Source organism: Schistocerca piceifrons, chromosome 1, assembly GCF_021461385.2.
Source record: "Schistocerca piceifrons isolate TAMUIC-IGC-003096 chromosome 1, iqSchPice1.1, whole genome shotgun sequence".
NCBI lineage: Eukaryota > Metazoa > Arthropoda > Insecta > Orthoptera > Acrididae > Schistocerca > Schistocerca piceifrons.
In genome coordinates, this window is record NC_060138.1 from 568,800,208 (window position 1) to 568,820,090 (window position 19,883).

The 19,883-nt window shown below is 41.1% G+C and overlaps 1 protein-coding gene across 2 annotated transcripts in view; it reads left to right on the top strand.

The window, feature by feature from the left end:
• LOC124801454 (protein-L-isoaspartate O-methyltransferase domain-containing protein 1-like) overlaps positions 1-19,883 on the top strand; it is a 58,695-nt gene that overhangs the window by 19,728 nt on the left and 19,084 nt on the right. The gene's annotated exons all lie outside the window — the stretch shown is intronic.

The window sequence follows — 19,883 nt, forward strand, 5'->3', positions numbered from 1 at the left end:
CTTGACCTGTATGACTTGAGATGAAATCGCTCAGTAGTGTCCATCATTATTGCCTCTAGAGCATGGCGTTGTGGGTTTGATTCCTGGCTGGGTCAGGGATTTTTATTTGCTCTGGGCTAGGGGTTTGTGTTGTCCTAATCTTTTCATCTCGTCCCCCAGGTGCCAAAGTGACAGAGAGAAAGGCTTGCACAAGTCAGCTGAACTATCGCAGATTGGGTGTCTTGGGCGATAATGCCATACAATCATTTTATTTTCATTATATAATTGTAGAAGAGGAACAGATATAGCCAAAATGTCAAGAATGTTTGGCTGTTTCTAGGGAAATTGTAACAGCTGGGCTTTCTATTTAGCAAAAAACATTATTACTTGGGTAATAGACCAGATGTCTGGTTTAAAAATGTCAGGTTCTTCAACAGGCATAAGAGGACTCTCAAAATCCAGACATCTCAGCTAACTTCAGTACTTGTGAAATTTAGTTGTCAACATAGGGCATTGAGTTAGGACTGCAGGAAAGTATAAAGATGACCAGGATGGTGTGATAATTAGGTACAGTATACAAGAAGAGAATGGTGCAGAATTCCTATATTATTAACATCAGGTAACAAACACTTTTAAGCAAAATGTAGGGCTCTCCCACGTTTACCCGATTTCAGTTCTCCAATGGATAAACCTTGAGAGGGATGGTCATATTGGTATTAATGGGGTGCCAGACAATGGTTCAGATCACATCTGTGATTATGCAGCCAAGTGTTTCAGCTTTGGTATGACTGGAAATTATAGTCACATTATAATAAAGATTGTTGCTCTTTGATACACTGGTGTGAAAAAAGCTGTGGATCAATCATTCCAGTAACTTTTTACACAGAGACAGAAGACTCATTCATGAGCACACGGGTGTGTCTAACAAGAAGTATGAAAATGTAATATAAATGCAGATGAGTGGAAGAATAAACATAATTTCAGCACGTTTTCTAAATGTATCATACCATCACATTGACAATTGTGAAAGTTAAATGAGAACTCTATGGTGGTAGGAGTGCGGGTAGGCTACTACAAACTGCATAGTGAACGCATTATTGTGGCCAAGATAGACACGAAGCCCACGCCTACTACAATAGTACAAGTTTATATGCCAACTAGCTCTGCAGAAGATGAAGAAATTGATGAAATGTATGATGAGATAAAAGAAATTATTCAGGTATTGTAGGGAGATGAAAATTTAATAGTCATTGGTGACTGGAATTCAAGAGTAGGAAAAGGGAGAGAAGGAAACATAGTAGGTGAATATGGATTGGGGGGAAGAAATGAAAGAGGAACCCATCTGGTAGAATTTGGCACAGAGCATAACTTAATCATAGCTAACACCTGGTTCAAGAATCATAAAAGAAGGTTGTACACATGGAAGAATCCTGGAAATACTAGAAGGTATCAAATAGATTATAGAATGGTAAGACAGAGATTTAGGAACCAGGTATTAAATTGTAAGACATTTCCAGGGGCAGATATGGACTCTGACCACAATCTATTGGTTATGAGCTGTAGATTAAAACTGAAGAAACTGCAAAAAAGTGGGAATTTAAGGAGATGGGATCAGGACAAACTGATTAAACCAGAGCATAAGGGAACAGTTGTCACAAATGGGGGAAAGAAGCAGAGGATCAAGTAGGTAAAATGATGAGGGCTAGTAGAAATCCTTGGCTAACAGAAGAAATATTAAATTTAATTGATGAAAGGAGAAAATATAAAAATGCAGGAAATGAAGCAGGCAAAAAGGAATACAAACGTCTCAAAAATGAGATTGACAGGAAGTGCAGAATGGCTAAGCAGGGATGGCTAGAGGACAAATGTAAGGATGTAGAGGCTTATCTCACTAGGGGTAAGATAGATACTGCCTACAGGAAAATTAAAGAGACCTTTGGAGAAAAGAGAACCACTTGTATGAATATCAAGAGCTCAGATGGAAACCCAGTTCTAAGCAAATAAGGGAAAGCAGAAAGGTGGAAGGAGTATATAGAGGGTCTATACAAGCGTGACGTACTTGAGGACAATATTCTGGTAATGGAAGAGAATGTAGACGAAGACGAAATGAGAGATATGATACTGCGTGAAGAGTTTGACAGAGCACTAAAAGACCTGAGTCGAAACAAGGCTCTGAGAGTAGACAACATTCCATTTGAACTACTGACAGCCTTGGGAGAGCCAGTCCTGACAAAACTCTACCATCTGGTGAGCAAGATGTATGAGACAAGCGAAATTCCCTCAGACTTCAAGAAGAATATAATAATTCCAATCCCAAAGAAAGCAGGTGCTGACAGATGTGAAAATTACCGAACAATCAGTTTAATAAGCCACAGCTGCAAAATACTAACGCGAATTCTTTACAGACGAATGGAAAAAACTAGTAGAAGTCAACCTTGGGGAAGATCAGTTTGGATTCTGTAGAAATACTGGAACACGTGAGGCAATACTGACCCTACGACTTACCTTAGAAGAAAGATTAAGGAAAGGCAAACCTATGTTTCTAGCGTTTGTAGACTTACAGAAAGCTTTTGACAATGTTGATTGGAATCTCTCTTTCAAATTCTGAAGGTGGCAGGGGTAAAATACAGGGAGCGAAAGGCTATTTACAATTTGTACAGAAACCAGGGCAGTTATAAGAGTCGAGGGGCATGAAAGGGAATCAATGGTTGGGAAGGGAGTGAGACAGGGTTGTAGCCTATCTCCGATATTATTCAATCTGTATATTGATCAAGCAGTAAAGGAAACAAAAGAAAAATTCGGAGTAGGTATCAAAATCCATGGAGAAGAAATAAAAACTTTGAGGTTCGGCTATGACATTGTAATCCTGTCAGAGACAGCAAAGAACTTGCAAGAGCAGTTGAATGGAATGGAAAGTGTCTTCAAAGGAGGATATAAGATGAACATCAACAAAAGCAAAACGAGGATAATGGAATTAAGTCTGGTGATGCTGAGGGACTTAGATTAGGAAATTAGACACTTAAAGTAGTAAAGGAGTTTTGCTATTTGGGGAGCAAAATAACTGATGATGATCAAAGTAGAGAGGATATAAAATGTAGACTGGCAATGGCAAGAAAAGCGTTTCTGAAGAAGTGAAATTTGTTAACATCGAGTATAGATTTAAGTGTCAGGAAGCTGTTTCTGAAAGTATTTGTATGGAGTGTAGCCATGTATGGAAGTGAAACATGGACGATAAATAGTTTGGACAAGAAGAGAATAGAAGCTTTCGAAATGTGGTGCTACAGAAGAATGCTGAAGATTAGATGGGTAGATCACAAAACTAATTAGGAGGTATTGAATAGAATTGGGGAGAAGAGGAGTTTGTGGCACAACTTCACAAGAAGAAGGGACCTGTTGGTAGGACATGTTCTGAGGCATCAAGGGATGACAAATTTAGCATTGGAGGGCAGTGTGGAGGCTAAAAATCATAGAGGGAGACCAAGAGGTGAATACACTAAGTAGATTCAGAAGGACGTAGGTTGCAGCAAGTACTGGGTGATGAAGCAGCTTGCACAGGATAGAGTAGCAGTCTCAGGACTGAAGACCACAACAACAACACGGTGGTAGCTAACATACTATTGAAGAATTAGTAAAAGAAGAGAGGAAGTGGTTATGTGTAAAGTACTGTGTTGAACACCTAATTTTACACTGTTCCACAGTAATGGATATTAAAAAAAGAAGCAGGCCAGCAGTGCTGACAATGTATTTTGTACCAACAGTACATAATTCAAATTTTATCACCCAGAATATTCGTAAGATTCTCTAGAATTTAATAGGGAATAATTTTAGGGAATTTGATACTGATAATCTGTTAAACAGTGCATATGGAATACTAACAATGTTGTCCATGAACAGTTACAATCACAACCTTATAAAGATTAAAAACATGGTTTGTCAATGATAAGTTTTCATATCCAACAGCATCCAGTGATTTGGATGTAGAAAGTATTTATAAATGGTTTGCCTAGCCATGTAATTATTAACGAAACCCACTGTTCACATGAGTTTAAATATTAAAAGAACATAAGACACAACAGAAAGTATTTATAAATGGTTTGCCTAGCCATGTAATTATTAACGAAACCCACTGTTCACTTGAGTTTAAATATTAAAAGAACATAAGACACAACAGGACCATTTAGCCAGAATATTTAGGTATAATTTGCAGGTAGAAGTATGGCAAGAGATTAACCAAGCAGATATGAGAGATACGAATTTTTAACTCCCTTTTTAATTACATTTGTACAGCAGTATCTATTGTGTCATCGATTAAGACAGTCACTAAAATTTAATAGAAACATTATTAAACGCTGTATAAACTATTAAATTTAGAATCTTCTGCCAGGAAGATAGAACTCCATTTCTAAAGACTGGCTCTAATCAAAGAATGAAACTACTTTTCCTACAGTACTCCAAAAATAATTACACTGAACACAATAAGTATTACACAAAGAACTAACTGAAACTAGTCAAATATAAGCATAGCGAAGAAACAGATAAAAGCAGTAACACAGAATAGATTTATTTGCCAGATGACAACTGTGTCAAGTTACCAAATTGGAAAGTTGGTCACTAAATGCCGTGACCTCTTCCTAACAGTGACAGGGAATGTAGAAATTGGCAATACATAATCATTATTTTCGCTCTTGGACCCTATAGTCATGACCAATTTCAAACAATGGAAAGTTCAGATTGGAATACCAACAATATTATGAAAAATATTGATGGCTACTCACCATAAAGATAATGCATTGAGTTGCAGACAGGCACAACAAAAAGACTGCCACACGCTGAGCTTTCAGCCAAAGCCTTCGTCATAAAAAGGAAAAAAAACACACACATTCACAGAAGCGAGCACACCTCACATACATAACGGCTCACTCAGCTGCAGCAAGTGGAGGCAGCAGTCGTGTATCCAAGAATGACTGGATCATATTGCCAATGTGGTTTACTGAGTCACCAGTACCTTCATGCCAAAGTGTTACGGACAGCTCCATGTTGCGGCAAGTAGCACTCTGCAATCAGAGACAGGAGTGCTTCTGCATGAAGGTTGAAGTGCATACCAGCTACTGAGAGCCTTGTAGACTTTTGAGTGGTAAAGTAGCATGTCATCAGGAGATTAATGTGAACAGGAAGAAATCTGGTTGTAATTCATTCCGCAAAAATCATTGATTACAGTGGCGTACATCACAAGGATCTCAAAGAGCATTGTGATATGCCTCATTAAAGTTATAACAAGGGATGCTTATTCATGCGAATAAAGCAAGCATTGCCCAGAGCACAGCAGAGTAATTCTTCTAGATTGCCACCAATACCCCCAGAAGCCACCTTTCTTCTGCTACAAGCAGCTGCAAAGGGTATTGGTTGGAACTTCTCTTGTATTGGCAACAAAGGTTGTAGATGCCCTTTATCTACACGGTAACAGGACACGGTATTGTCTGTGGCATGTTATGTTTCAGTGGCTGGCAGCCTGCAGTTCACAGCCAGTCCCTCGAAACTTACCTTGTGCATCCTGCAAAGCTATCATTATTTTGGTCTGATACATAAGATGAAACTACCAGAGGTTTCATATGTTTTTTATACAAAAATATACAGTCAGAACTGGAGCCAGTAGGTTCAATGCAGTCAGTGTGCTTCACTGTTAACAATGACACCACATTTATATTTTTGGTCGCAGACTAATGTGGGACCATCCACAGCGACATGATTACAAAAGTAAAATCGGGTATTACATTTTTTTAATGTTTGTCATGCAGCACAAGAGATTTATTACAAAGAAATGTATAGTATAGAAGTGTTTCTTCTTCAGGTTGCAGTGCCTTTTTCACCAACTGCACTGCACTGTAGTTAGTCAACACTTTTATGGATGCACTTCAAATGTTGCAATAGCAATATAATGAAAAGGATAGTTTCTGCTTACTATACAGAGGAGATGCTGAGTCACAGAAAGGCACAACAAAAAGATTGTCACAGTCTCTGGCACCTGGAGCCCGACTGCGAGCAGCAGCACATTATGGGAGAGGCAACCGGTGGTGGTGAGGGGGAGGAGGCTGAGGCAGAGAAAGGGATGGATAGCAAGGTAGGGGTGGGGAACGGTAAAGTGGGGGGCAGGGAGAGACGGGGGGGGGGGGGGGGGGGTAGCAGAAAAGAAGTAAAGGACTGGGTACATTGGTGAGGTGCCGCAATGGGAACTGTGAAGGGGCTAGATGGGAAAGGACAATGACTAACAAAAGGTGAGGCCAGGAGGGGTATGGAATCATAGGATATATTGTAGGGAAAGGTCTCACCTGCACAAGTTAGAAAAGCTGGTGTTGGTGGGAAGGATCCAGATGGCGCAGGCTGTGAAGCAGTCATTGAAAAAGAAGGATGTCGTGTTGGTGGCATGCTCAGCAATAGGGTGGTCCAGTTGTTTCTTGGCAAGAGTTTGTCGGTGGCCATTCATGATGACAGACAGCTTGTTTGTCATGTCCACTTAGAATTTAGCACATTGGTTGCAGCCTAGCTTGTAAATCCCTTGACGGGTTTCACAGGTAACCCTGCCTTTGTTGTGCTAGGTGACATTTGTGACTGGATGAGAGTAGTTGGTGGTGGTGGTGGTGGTGGTGGTGGGAGGATGTATGGAACAGGTCTTGTATCTATGTCTATTACTGGGATAAGAGGCAAGGGGTTGGGAGCAGCGGTTTTGTAGGGATGGATGAGGATATTGTGTGGGTTCGGTGGGTGGCGGAATACCACTGTGAGAGGGGTGGGAATGATAGTGAGTAGGAAATTTCTCATTTCAGGGCGCAGCAAGAGGTAATTGAAACCGTGGCAGAGAATGCAGTTCAGTTGCTCCAGTCCTGGGTGGAACTGAGTCTCTCTTGAAATATACAGAGGGCCTCTCTGAGGCCTTTACTGACTGTAATTACCCTCCCAACCTTGTACAAAAACAGATCTCCCATGCCTTTTCTTTCCAGTCACCAAACACCTCCCAAAGTCCCACCATATGACCACACATCATCCTCCATTTCAATAACTGCTTCACAGCCTGCGCCATCTGGATCCTTCCCATCAACACCAGCTTTTCTGAATTGCACAGGTGGAAACTCTCCCTGCAATACATCCTATGTTCCCGCAACCCTCCTGACCTCAACCTTTGCTAGTCATTATCCTTACCCATCTATCCCCTTCCCTGTTCCCATTGTGGCACTTTACAGCCCTCTATTCCGCCAATGCACCCAGTCCTTTACTTCTCTTCTTTTCTGCTACCCCGCCCTCTGTCTAACCTCCCGACTGCACCTAGCTGCCCCTACTGTCCACCTTGCCCTGCATGCTCCCTGAGCACTTTACCATCTACCACCCCTCCTTCTTTCCGCCCCAGCCTCCTATTCCATACCACAACCGGTTGCCTCTCTTATAATGCAGTGCTGCTACAATTTTTGTGTGATAGCCCTTCCTGAGTAGTCACTGTCGTCTGTAATAAGCAGTTTCAAACATTGATTTTGCCACAGCTATTATTCACAGATAGAATTTAAATCCAGCATCAACTTGTGTGGAAAAGAGCTGTTATTTTACAGCCTAATCTAAATGGTGTAAAAAATTTTATGTAGTTGATGTTTATTTCCTGGTAGATTTTGCAGCTGCTAATTTACCAGTGTTGCTCAACATCTTTCATTATTTCATCAACTTGGTTGAAATTTTGACCTGCATCTTTGATATAAAAGCATTCTGTCAAGAAAATTTTGGTTGGCTTTATGTCTCATGCATTGGTACCACATGATGTACAAAACTATCAGAAATCTTTTGGGTAATGTGAACCTCACTCATCCCTTTGTTATAAGTAAATTCCAAAATGTATTTGCTTTTTTCATATTTTCACTCAGATTTAAGACACATTATCTTTTCTTGGGTACATTATGCCGAGGAGATGACTGATAGAAATAATTTTTCCAGAATTATTCAGTTGTGAAGCCATCAGCTGCGAAATAAGAAGAAATTTGCTTTCCAGGCTTTTATGTTGGTTTTTTTATTTAATTTGCATTGATGTTGATGTGTAAATTCTCTCTTCTGCATAGCATGGCTGCTGACAGTCACCATAATCTGAGAGCAATGGTGAGTTGCATGCTGACAGGCTGTAGGTGTGGCCAGCATCGGCCAACGCATGGAAAACTTTGACAAGACGCAGTGTGAAGACTGGGATATGGCTTGAAGGAAGGGAAAAATGTGATCTGTAGAAAAAGAATAGGTGCCCACAATGGCAGCACAAATAGCAGTGACTCTTGTGTGTCTAGCAGCAGAGATGTTGCCACATGGTTCCATGGTGGCTGCAGGAGGTGTAGCTGACAAGAAATGCAGTATGCATATGTTGTGGTTGAGCTGTTTATCTTGCATCTCCTGCGGCGGTATTGCCAGCAGCCTGAAAGCAGTGGATCCCAGGGGACACAATATGCCTTCCCCCTTAAAAAGAGGCAGCTCAAAGGCAGAGCAGCTGCCGCTGGGATGAAGCGGTCTGGGACAATTGAACCAGCAGTGGCCTTGACAGGCGTTGGTGGCCCATGACAGGGCAACACTTGATCAGTGACAGTAGTCTGAGATCTGACAATGCCGACAGGCCAGCAAGGCATCCGATGTGGAATTGGTGCTGCTGACAGGAAAAGGCTGCCATGCCAGGGACCTGAGCATGTTCATCATGAAGGAAGGCAAGCCAGCTGCCGGAAGGCAATGACACTTGATGAGACCAGGTGCTGCCTGGGTTTGCGTTGAAACTTCCATAAGCACCCCACCACGTGCCGGAGGAGGAGGAGGAGAGGTAATGAGATGGTTGTCTCAACCAAGGGAAATATGGCAGGAGGCAGCAATGTAGGAGCAGAAGAATGAAATGATGCAGAAAACACAATGGTGGCATCGACATATATAATGACAGTGGGGAGTATGGCAGCAAGGAGATGGGGGAGGGGGAGTGCGCCAGTTGCTTTGGGGTCAGTGTAGAAGGAAGCATCTCCACAGGCACCCTATTCAACACCACTGTAGCAACAAGGGTGGCTGCAAAGGAGCCTGTGGTGACAAGGCTAGCTGCAGTAGGGTGCATAGTGGCAGCGGTGGCCAGAGATGCGTTTGAAACCAATATTGTTAGAAGCAGCAGACGACAGAGCAACTCTGCAAGTGTCTGATCAAACACCAGTGCAGTGACAAGGGTGGCTGCAAAGGAGCTGGTGGTGGCAAGGAACACAGCAGCGGGATGCCAATTAATGTGCCCAAGGTAGCTAGAATAAATAAACTTCAAGTATGCTTAAAACTGAATACAACAAAAGAGTCATTTGGACGTGAATCTGCACTGATGTAGCACTGGAAACTTCTTAAAAGGGCAATGTCAGTGCATCCCTATCAGTGAGGAGCAGTAGAGCTCGACAATAGTCCAGGAGACACATTCTGGTGAGGTTAAAGCTCGTAAACAGTTGGAGGTAACGTGGTTGCCATAGAGAGAGGGGCTCCATCTCACAGACCACACATGTTATCCAGGAGTGATGGCAAGTTGTGCACTGATGGGCCATGGGTGCAGCTATTGTCAGCACCAGTGTGGAGAATTCGCACAAGGTGCAGGTTGTACCGGCACATGTGTAATATGCAGATTGGTTCTTTCCTTTCATGTGTAACAGTATATTTTGCTTCCAAGAAAATTATATTATTTTTGTTAAGACTGCATTGTATTTTGAACCCCCTTTTGTAAGTAATCTAGACATAAAGTGAATTAGTTTAGTATGAACTCCAGTAGTCTTGTTTACACTGCTGCAGAGCAATAGAGTAAAGGAGGAGGAAAGTAACTTCCGCATGATGTTTTTTTGCCACGCATGATGTTTTTTTGCCAAGTAATATAACTTGATGCTAACAGAACATACATAGAAAGAACTGCTGCAGTATAATGCAGAGAGTAACTGAAAGAAATATGCAATGAAATATACAGAAATGACACTTTTATTCAAAGACAATAATTACTCTGAAGTTCCCATGATTCATGATGGACTACTGGAAAATATGAACAGTGGGAGATGGTGCTTAATAGGGTTGTGTTTGATCTCATGGGCGACAATGCTAGATGGATCATCATATGGTGACAGGTCGGAACACACAATGCACCCAGGAAATTGTCGAACATGATCGCTTTGGTGGTCCAGATGTTTTGGTGTGAGGAGGCATAATGTTGCTTGGGGTTAAAGACTTACTAATCGTGGGACACAGTACCCTCGCCAGCCAACATTTTTGTGACCCTGTACTCCTTCCCCATGTGTGTCTTTTCATGAGTACATTCATCCTTGGCTTTATCTTTATGGCATTGAACTGCACAGTGTGCAGGTGGTGGAGCTCTTGGAATGAGAGAATATTATGCGAATGGACTGGCCTACCTATTCCCTCAACTTAAATCCCTTGAAGCACATATGGGGTGCATTGAGTGACATATTCCAGTAGTTGTCAACTGCTCTGGTAGAAAAAACCTCAAGAACTTTTTACCAACCTTGTGATTGGGATGGGAGTACACTTCAGAACATGTATTGCCATCTGTGGTGATCACACACCATATTATGAACCATGTCTTGCCTTTTGTGTATATTGGGCCACCATCATAAATTGCGGTGACTGCAGTGTAATTATTGCCTTTGAATAAAATGGTAATCTCTGTTCATATTGTTGCATATTTCTTTCAGTTATCGTCTCCATTACACTATAGCAGTTCTTTCTATGTATCACCCTTAAAGTTACTTTCAACTGTGTATTTTTCTGAATGCTCTTCTAACTGTTGAGAGATAAAGAAAACACTGTCATATTGAAATACTTTTTTTCATGGTAAGGTGCTTCTTAATTGATTATCCGAAAATCCAATAATCTCACAGATGAGCAATGTTATGTGTCAGTAAACGGAAGGTGGGAAGAATAGGGTTTAACATCTTGTCAGTGACAAGATGATCAGAGATGGAATACAAGCTCAAATTGGGCAAGGATGAGAAGGAACTAAACTGTGCACTTCCAAAAGCACCATCCTGGAATATGCCTTAAGCAGTTTTGGGAAATCGCAGTAAATGTAAATCTGCATTGCTGGATGGTCATTTAGATTAGATTAGATTAGATTAATACTAGTTCCATGGATCATGAATACGATATTTCGTAATGATGTGGAACGAGTCGAATTTTCCAATACATGACATAATTAGGTTAATATAACAACTTACTTGAGTTAATATAACAACTTACTTGAGTTAATATAACAACTTACTTGAGTTAATATAACAACTTACTTGAGTTAATATAACAACTTACTTGAGTTAATATAACAACTTACTTGAGTTAATATAACAACTTACTTGAGTTAATATAACAACTTACTTGAGTTAATATAACAACTTTATTTTTGTGTTTTTTTTGTTTTTCTTTATTTTTTATTTTTATTTTTTTAATATTTTTTTCTTTTTTTTCTTAATTTATATCTAAAAATTCCTCTATGGAGTAGAAGGAGAATACTTGTTGGTTATCTGTCAGACTTTTGATACTATTTGGTAAGTGACCAAAGACTTTAGTGCCAGTATAATTCATCCCTTTCTGTGCCAAAGTTAGATTTAATCTTGAATAGTGAAGATCGTCCTTTCTCCTAGTATTGTAGTTATGCACACTGCTATTACTTTTGAATTGGGTTTGGTTGTTAATAACAAATTTCATAAGAGAGTATATATACTGAGAAGCTACTGTGAATATCCCTAGATCCTTAAATAAATGTCTGCAGGATGATCTTGGGTGGACTCCAGCTATTATTCTGATTACACACTTTTGTGCAATAAATACTTTATTCCTCAGTGATGAATTACCCCAAAATATGATGCCATATGAAAGCAATGAGTGAAAATAGGCGTAGTAAGCTAATTTACTACGATGTTTATCACCGAAATTTGCAATGACCCTTATTGCATAAGTAGCTGAACTCAAACGTTTCAGCAGATCATCAATGTGTTTCTTCCAATTTAATCTCTCATCAATGGACATACCTAAAAATTTGGAATATTCTACCTTAGCTATATGCTTCTGATTAAGGTCTATATTTATTAATGGCGTCATACCATTCACTGTACGGAACTGTATGTACTGTGTCTTATCAAAATTCAGTGAGAGTCCGTTTACAGGGAACCACTTAGTAATTTTCTGAAAGACAGTATTGACAATTTCATCAGTTAATTCTTGTTTCTCAGGTGTGATTACTATACTTGTATCATCAGCAAAGAGAACTAACTTTGCCTCTTCATGAATATAGAATGGCAAGTCATTAATATATAATGAGAACAACAAAGGACCCAAGACTGACCCTTGTGGAACCCCATTCTTGATAGTTCCCCAGTTTGAGGAATGTACTGATCTTTGCATGTTACGAGAACTACTTATTTAAACTTTCTGCACTCTTCCAGTTAGGTATGAATTAAACCATTTGTGCACTGTCCCACTCATGCCACAATACTTGAGCTTGTCTAGCAGAATTTCATGATTTACACAATCAAAAGCCTTTGAGAGATCACAAAAAATCCCAATGGGTGGTGTTCGGTTATTCAGATCATTCAAAATTTGACTGGTGAAAGCATATATGGCATTTTCTGTTGAAAAACCTTTCTGGAAACCAAACTGACATTTTGTTAGTACTTCATTTTTACAGAAATGTGAAGCTACTCTTGAATACATTACTTTCTCAAAAATTTTGGATAACGCTGTTAGAAGGGAGATTGGACGGTAATTGCTGACATCAGATCTATCCCCCTTTTTATGCAAAGGTATAACAATAGCATATTTCAGTCTATCAGGGAAAATGCCCTGTTCCAGAGAGCTATTACACAGGTGGCTGAGAATCTTACTTATCTGTTGAGAACAAGCTTTTAGTATTTTGCTGGAAATGCCATCAATTCCATGTGAGTTTTTGCTTTTAAGCAAGTTTATTATTTTCCTAATTTCAGAGGAAGAAGTGGGTGAGATTTCAATTGTATCAAATTGGATAGGTATGGCCTCTTCCATTAACAGCCTAGCATCTTCTAATGAACACCTGGATCCTACTATATCCACAACTTTTAGAAAATGATTATTAAAAATATTTTCAACTTCTGACTTTTTGTTCGTAAAGTTTTCATTCAATTTGATGGTAATACTGTCTTCCTCTGCTCTTGGTTGACCTGTTCCTCTTTTAATAATATTCCAAATTGTTTTAATTTTATTATCAGAGTTGTTGATTTCAGACATGATACACATACTCCTGGATTTTTTAATAACTTTTCTTAATATAACACAGTAGGTTTTATAATTTTTGATAGTTTCTGGGTCACTACTCTTTCTTGCTGTCAGATACATTTCCCTTTTCCAGTTACAAGATATTTTTATACCCTTAGTAAGCCATGGTTTGTTACAAGGTTTCTTACGAGTATATTTAACTATTTTCTTGGGGAAGCAGTTTTCAAATGCATTTACAAAAATGTCATGAAATAAATTATATTTTAAATTGGCATCAGGTTCACGGTACACCTCATCCCAGTCTAACTGCTGTAGGCTTTCCCTGAAATTTGCAATTGTTAAATCTTTGACTGAACGTACTACTTTGGAGGACTGTTTAGTATTGCTGAATGGAGCTATGTCATATATTGTAACTAGCTGTGCACCATGATCAGAAAGACCATTCTCAACAGGCTGAGCATTTATCTGGTTAAACTTATCTTGGTCTATAAAGAAGTTATCTATCAGTGAGCTGCTATCCTTTACCACCCGAGTAGGAAAATCAATAACGGGTGTCAAATTGAAAGAACCGAGTAATACTTCAAGGTCATTTTTCCTATTACCCTCTTTCAGAGAATCTACATTGAAGTCCCCACAAATAATAATTTGCTTCCCCCTGTCTGACAGATAGCACAACAAGGAGTCCAAATTTTTCAGAAATAGATGAAAATTTCCTGATGGGGACCTATATACAGTTACAATTATAAATGTGCCTTTATTTAATTTAAGCTCACAGTCACATGCTTCTATATGTTTCTCTAAACAAAACTTTTTTGTTTCTATACTTTTTGCACAACGATAACTTTTGACATATATGGCAACTCCTCCTTTCTCCATATTTTCTCTCATTACATGTGCGGAGAGCTTATAACCACTTACATTTACCTTATCCGTATCAGTAACAATGTGATGCTCAGACAGGCATAGTATATCTATTTCATTCTCAGCTTCTAAATGTTCTAAACAAACCAGAAGCTCATCTACTTTAAACTCCCAATATTTTGATGAAATTTACTTACATTATTTTTAATTATACTTTTATGAGAACCTTTCCTTATTCTGACATTTGCAGTACTCTCCTGTCTGAGTTTCTCATTGTGCTTAGGCCTAGTTCCTATACCAGTGGTCACATGGTGTTCAGAGAGTCAGATTATGTCAACTGGGTTGGGTGACTTTAATTCATCAATGCAATTACCTAGGACTGAGATACAACTTGGTGGAGATAAAATTTCTGGTGATTGGTGAAAATTTATAATTGATAGCTGTGATTGGTGATCCAATGTGCTAGAATTGTGCTGTTTAATTTCTTTCCTAAACTGAAGATTTGTTTCAATCCTGACCTCTCGTAGAACTTGACATCTTTCTGTCTTACCTATCCTAAAAAAGGTGCTGCTCCAACACCTGTAACCACTGGTATTTTACCATTCATGGCAGTGCCTCCCCCCCTTAAGTTTCCTGCTATTACCCCAGCCAGTTTCCCCTTCCCTTTCCTGTTGAGATGTAGGCCGTGCCTGGTATAGTCCCACCTACTGAGATAATCAACAGGAACCACACCAATATGAGTCCCCGCACCCGACCCAAGCAGCTGTTCCAACTCCAAATTAACTCTCCCAACAGAAGAGTTCAAATGAGGCCGGTCATGGCGTCTCAGGACAGATACAAATTCAACATTGGTGTGTCTCGATGCCGACGCAATCTTTACCAGGTCACACTCTATACTGTACCCAAGATCTCTGTCGATGCTGTTCCCTGGCCCTCCCATAATAACCACGGTGTCTTCCCTGGTAAATCCTTTACAGAGTGAACCTAAATCCTCTGTCACCTGATCCAGACTAGCACTTGGTTTGAAAAAATTTGTGACCTGGTATTCTGGTCCTAATTCCTCCTGCAGAAGTTGGCTTACACCTCTGGCATGAGAACTGCCTAACAACAAAACTTTCTTCCTTTTCGATGACTTTCCTACATTCTTTTTCAATTTCCTATTGAAAGTTTGTTGTGTCCTGTCTACACCTACCTCTGCTTGAGGCTCATCAGTTTCTAACTGAAGCAACAGGTCAAACTTATTTTTGACATTCACCACAAAACTGTCAGACTTAGTTCTAGGCCTGTTCCTTCTGCTACCTGTTGCCACTTCCCACCTCTCTTTGCCCTTCTCCCTCCTTAACCTGTCCAGATCTTCCCTAGCCTGATCTAGCTCAGCCTGAAGGGCAGCAATTTGCCCCTCCTGTTCCACTATCTTCCTATCTCTGCTGCAAATCCTAATAACCACTGATGAGCCTGATCCACTTTCCCAACACCCACGCCACTGCAGTCCTCCCAGTGAAAAAAACTACTGCATCCATCACACCAAACCCCGGAACTAACAATACTATGGCAAGTCAGGCACTTCTCACTCATGGCAAAAATAATACTTTAGCTAGAATAAATCAATTAAATTACCGAAAATCAAAAAAGACGTTACAAGAATTAAGCCTATTCACAAATGTATATAAGCAAGTTTCTGATTTAAAATTCCGCTGTTTTTCTGAGATCTGTATTAAAACAACGAAGGTATACGCTATTTATTATATATTTCACTCGATGGAATGAAAAAAAGGACAATTAAATGAGATACTTTAACTTTGATTCTCCAAAAACGTTACGAGAATTAGGCCTATAAACAAATGTATATAGGCAAGTTTCTGATATAAAGTTACGCTGTTTTTTTGAAATCTGTATTAAAACAATGAAGTTATACGCTATTTACGGTAGTTTACTTATTTGTTACCGAGAAACTAGTTAAATTACCGTGAAACAAGAAACAAACACGTTTACAAAATTTAAGCCTAAGCGCGACTTCGCGAAGTTACGATCTTTTCGTGTTTTCTGAAAAAATACGCAAAGAAAAGTCAAACCTTTAACGGCAAGACTAAACGATACACTAATGCACGTATTTAATTTGTTGTCGGCGTTAAACTAAATTACACTCCTGGAAATTGAAATAAGAACACCGTGAATTCATTGTCCCAGGAAGGGGAAACTTTATTGACACATTCCTGGGGTCAGATACATCACATGATCACACTGACAGAACCACAGGCACATAGACACAGGCAACAGAGCATGCACAATGTCGGCACTAGTACAGTGTATATCCACCTTTCGCAGCAATGCAGGCTGCTATTCTCCCATGGAGACGATCGTAGAGATGCTGGATGTAGTCCTGTGGAACGGCTTGCCATGCCATTTCCACCTGGCGCCTCAGTTGGACCAGCGTTCGTGCTGGACGTGCAGACCGCGTGAGACGACGCTTCATCCAGTCCCAAATATGCTCAATGGGGGACAGATCCGGAGATCTTGCTGGCCAGGGTAGTTGACTTACACCTTCTAGAGCACGTTGGGTGGCACGGGATACATGCGGACGTGCATTGTCCTGTTGGAACAGCAAGTTCCCTTGCCGGTCTAGGAATGGTAGAACGATGGGTTCGATGACGGTTTGGATGTACCGTGCACTATTCAGTGTCCCCTCGACGATCACCAGTGGTGTACGGCCAGTGTAGGAGATCGCTCCCCACACCTTGATGCCGGGTGTTGGCCCTGTGTGCCTCGGTCGTATGCAGTCCTGATTGTGGCGCTCACCTGCACGGCGCCAAACACGCATACGACCATCATTGGCACCAAGGCAGAAGCGACTCTCATCGCTGAAGACGACACGTCTCCATTCGTCCCTCCATTCACGCCTGTCGCGACACCACTGGAGGCGGGCTGCACGATGTTGGGGCGTGAGCGGAAGACGGCCTAACGGTGTGCGGGACCGTAGCCCAGCTTCATGGAGACGGTTGCGAATGGTCCTCGCCGATACCCCAGGAGCAACAGTGTCCCTAATTTGCTGGGAAGTGGCGGTGCGGTCCCCTACGGCACTGCGTAGGATCCTACGGTCTTGGCGTGCATCCGTGCGTCGCTGCGGTCCGGTCCCAGGTTGACGGGCACGTGCACCTTCCGCCGACCACTGGCGACAACATCGATGTACTGTGGAGACCTCACGCCCCACGTGTTGAGCAATTCGGCGGTACGTCCACCCGGCCTCCCGCATGCCCACTATACGCCCTCGCTCAAAGTCCGTCAACTGCACATACGGTTCACGTACACGCTGTCGCGGCATGCTACCAGTGTTAAAGACGGCGATGGAGCTCCGTATGCCACGGCAAACTGGCTGACACTGACGGCGGCGGTGCACAAATGCTGCACAGCTAGCACCATTCGACGGCCAACACCGCGGTTCCTGGTGTGTCCGCTGTGCCGTGCGTGTGATCATTGCTTGTACAGCCCTCTCGCAGTGTCCGGAGCAAGTATGGTGGGTCTGACACACCGGTGTCAATGTGTTCTTTTTTCCATTTCCAGGAGTGTATATTCCTGTCTAAATCACTTAACTTTCTGGAAATGGTTTCTGGCGTCACTTACTCGGCGGCCATCTTGGAACAGCCATTCTCTCAAATGAGTCCTGTGTCTTACCACTGTGGTATCTCACTTGCTTGTGTGTCAGTAAAGGCTGTCTACCTTCATTACAATCTCAAGTTAGTTAACTAGAAAGAATAGGCAAAAGAAATATGTAGGTAGTAATTTTTATTGTAGGAGCAAAACTTTTTCAACTGTCTATTTTCTCATAGTGATAGCTCTTGACAAGATGTTACAGAAGTTTGGAAAAGAGGACATAGTAAGAGAGAAAGATAACAAGTGAAATTACAAAAGAAAAAGTGATGTAAAAGACCTCTTGTGCGATGTAGACAATTCGTTTTCTATGCCATTTTTTCCCTCTCTTTCCTTTTCATCTTATTACACAAACCCGATTCATCTCGCCATGTGTCTAACACTCCAACGAAGTGAGTTGATTATGATACTGGACTCGTATTCATGTGGTCTGGGATTCATTTCCTGGTCCGGCAATACAGGTTTAAGTTTTCTGTGATTTCTTTGAACCACATGAAGCATATGCTAGGATGGTTCCCGTGAAAATAACACACTGTTTTTTTCCCAACCTTCTCCACACCGAGTTTGCGCTCAGTCTCTAATGACCACCTCATCAACATGACATTAAACATAAAGCAGCCTTTTTTAATCCTCCTTTTTCCACACTCTGTTTATCAGCTAATCTTTTGCTTGCTTTATACACTAGATTTCTACTATGGTCCCTCAGTTGTTACTCCACTACCCTTTTTGAAAATGAATGTATTTTCCAATACGTATGATTGGAAATGGCTTCTGAACTGGCACATTTTTTTCTCATTAAGATTGAAATAACGTTCTGTTTTTCTTAAAGTGGCTTTGTGTGTCATTATAGAACCATCTGACGTAATGGAAACATTTCCCTATTTTGCAGTCATTCTTTCATTTTGATGTTTATCTGTACAGTTATACGTATTCACTGAACCTGCCCAAGAACTACCCACTATCTTGTAACTACAATACATTGAGGTGACAAAAGTTGTGGGATATCTCGTAATAGCCGGCCGGAGTGGCCGAGCGGTTCTAGGCGCTTCAGGCCGGAACCGCGCTGCTGCTACGGTCGCAGGTTCGAATCCTGCCTCAGGCATGGATGTGTGTGATGTCCTTAGGTTAGATAGGTTTAAGTAGTTCTAAGTTCTAGGGGACTGATGACCTCAGATGTTAAGTCCCATAGTACTCGGAGCCATTTGAACCATTTTTATCTCGTAATATCTTGTCTGACCTCCTTTTGCCCAGCGTAGTGCAGCAATTTGATTTGACATGGATTCAACAAATAGTTGGAAGTCCCCTGCAGAAATATTGAGCCCCACTGCCTCTATAGCTGTCCATACTTGTAAAAGTGTTGCCGGTGGAGGATTTTGTGCACAAACTGACCTCTCGATTGTCTCCCATAAATGTTAGATGAGATTCGTGGTGGGCAATCAGGGGCCAAATCATTCACACACATTGTCCAGGGTATTCTTCAAACCAGTCATGAACAATTTTGGCCCTATGACAAGGATCATTGTCGTCCATAAAAATTCCATATTTGTTTGGGATCATGACATCCATGAATGGCTGCAAATGGTCCCCAAGTAGCTGAATATAACCATTTTTAGTCAATGATCGATCAGTTGGACCAGAGGACCCAGTCCATTCCATATAAACTCAGCCCCCATTATGGGGCCACCACAAGCTTGCACAGTGCCTTGTTGACAACCTGGGTCCATGACGTTATAGGATCTGCACAACACTCGAACCTTACCATCAGCTCTTACCAACTGAGATCATGAATATCTGACCAGGCCACAGTTTTCCAGTTGTCTAGTTTCCAACTGATATGGTGTTGAGCCCAGGAGAGGCACTGCTGGTGTTGTCGTGCTGTTAGTAAAGGCACTCTTCTCAGTCATCTGCTGCCATAGCCCATTAATGCTAAATTTTGCTGCTCTGTCCTAATGGATATGTTTGTCATTCATCCCACATTGATTTCTGCAATTATTTCACACAGTTTTGCTTGTCTGTTAGCACTGACAACCCTATGCAAACACCGCTACTCTGGGTTGCTAAATGAAGGCCATTGGCCACTGCATTGTCTGTCGTGAGAAGTAGTGCCTGGAATTTGGTATTTTTGGCACACT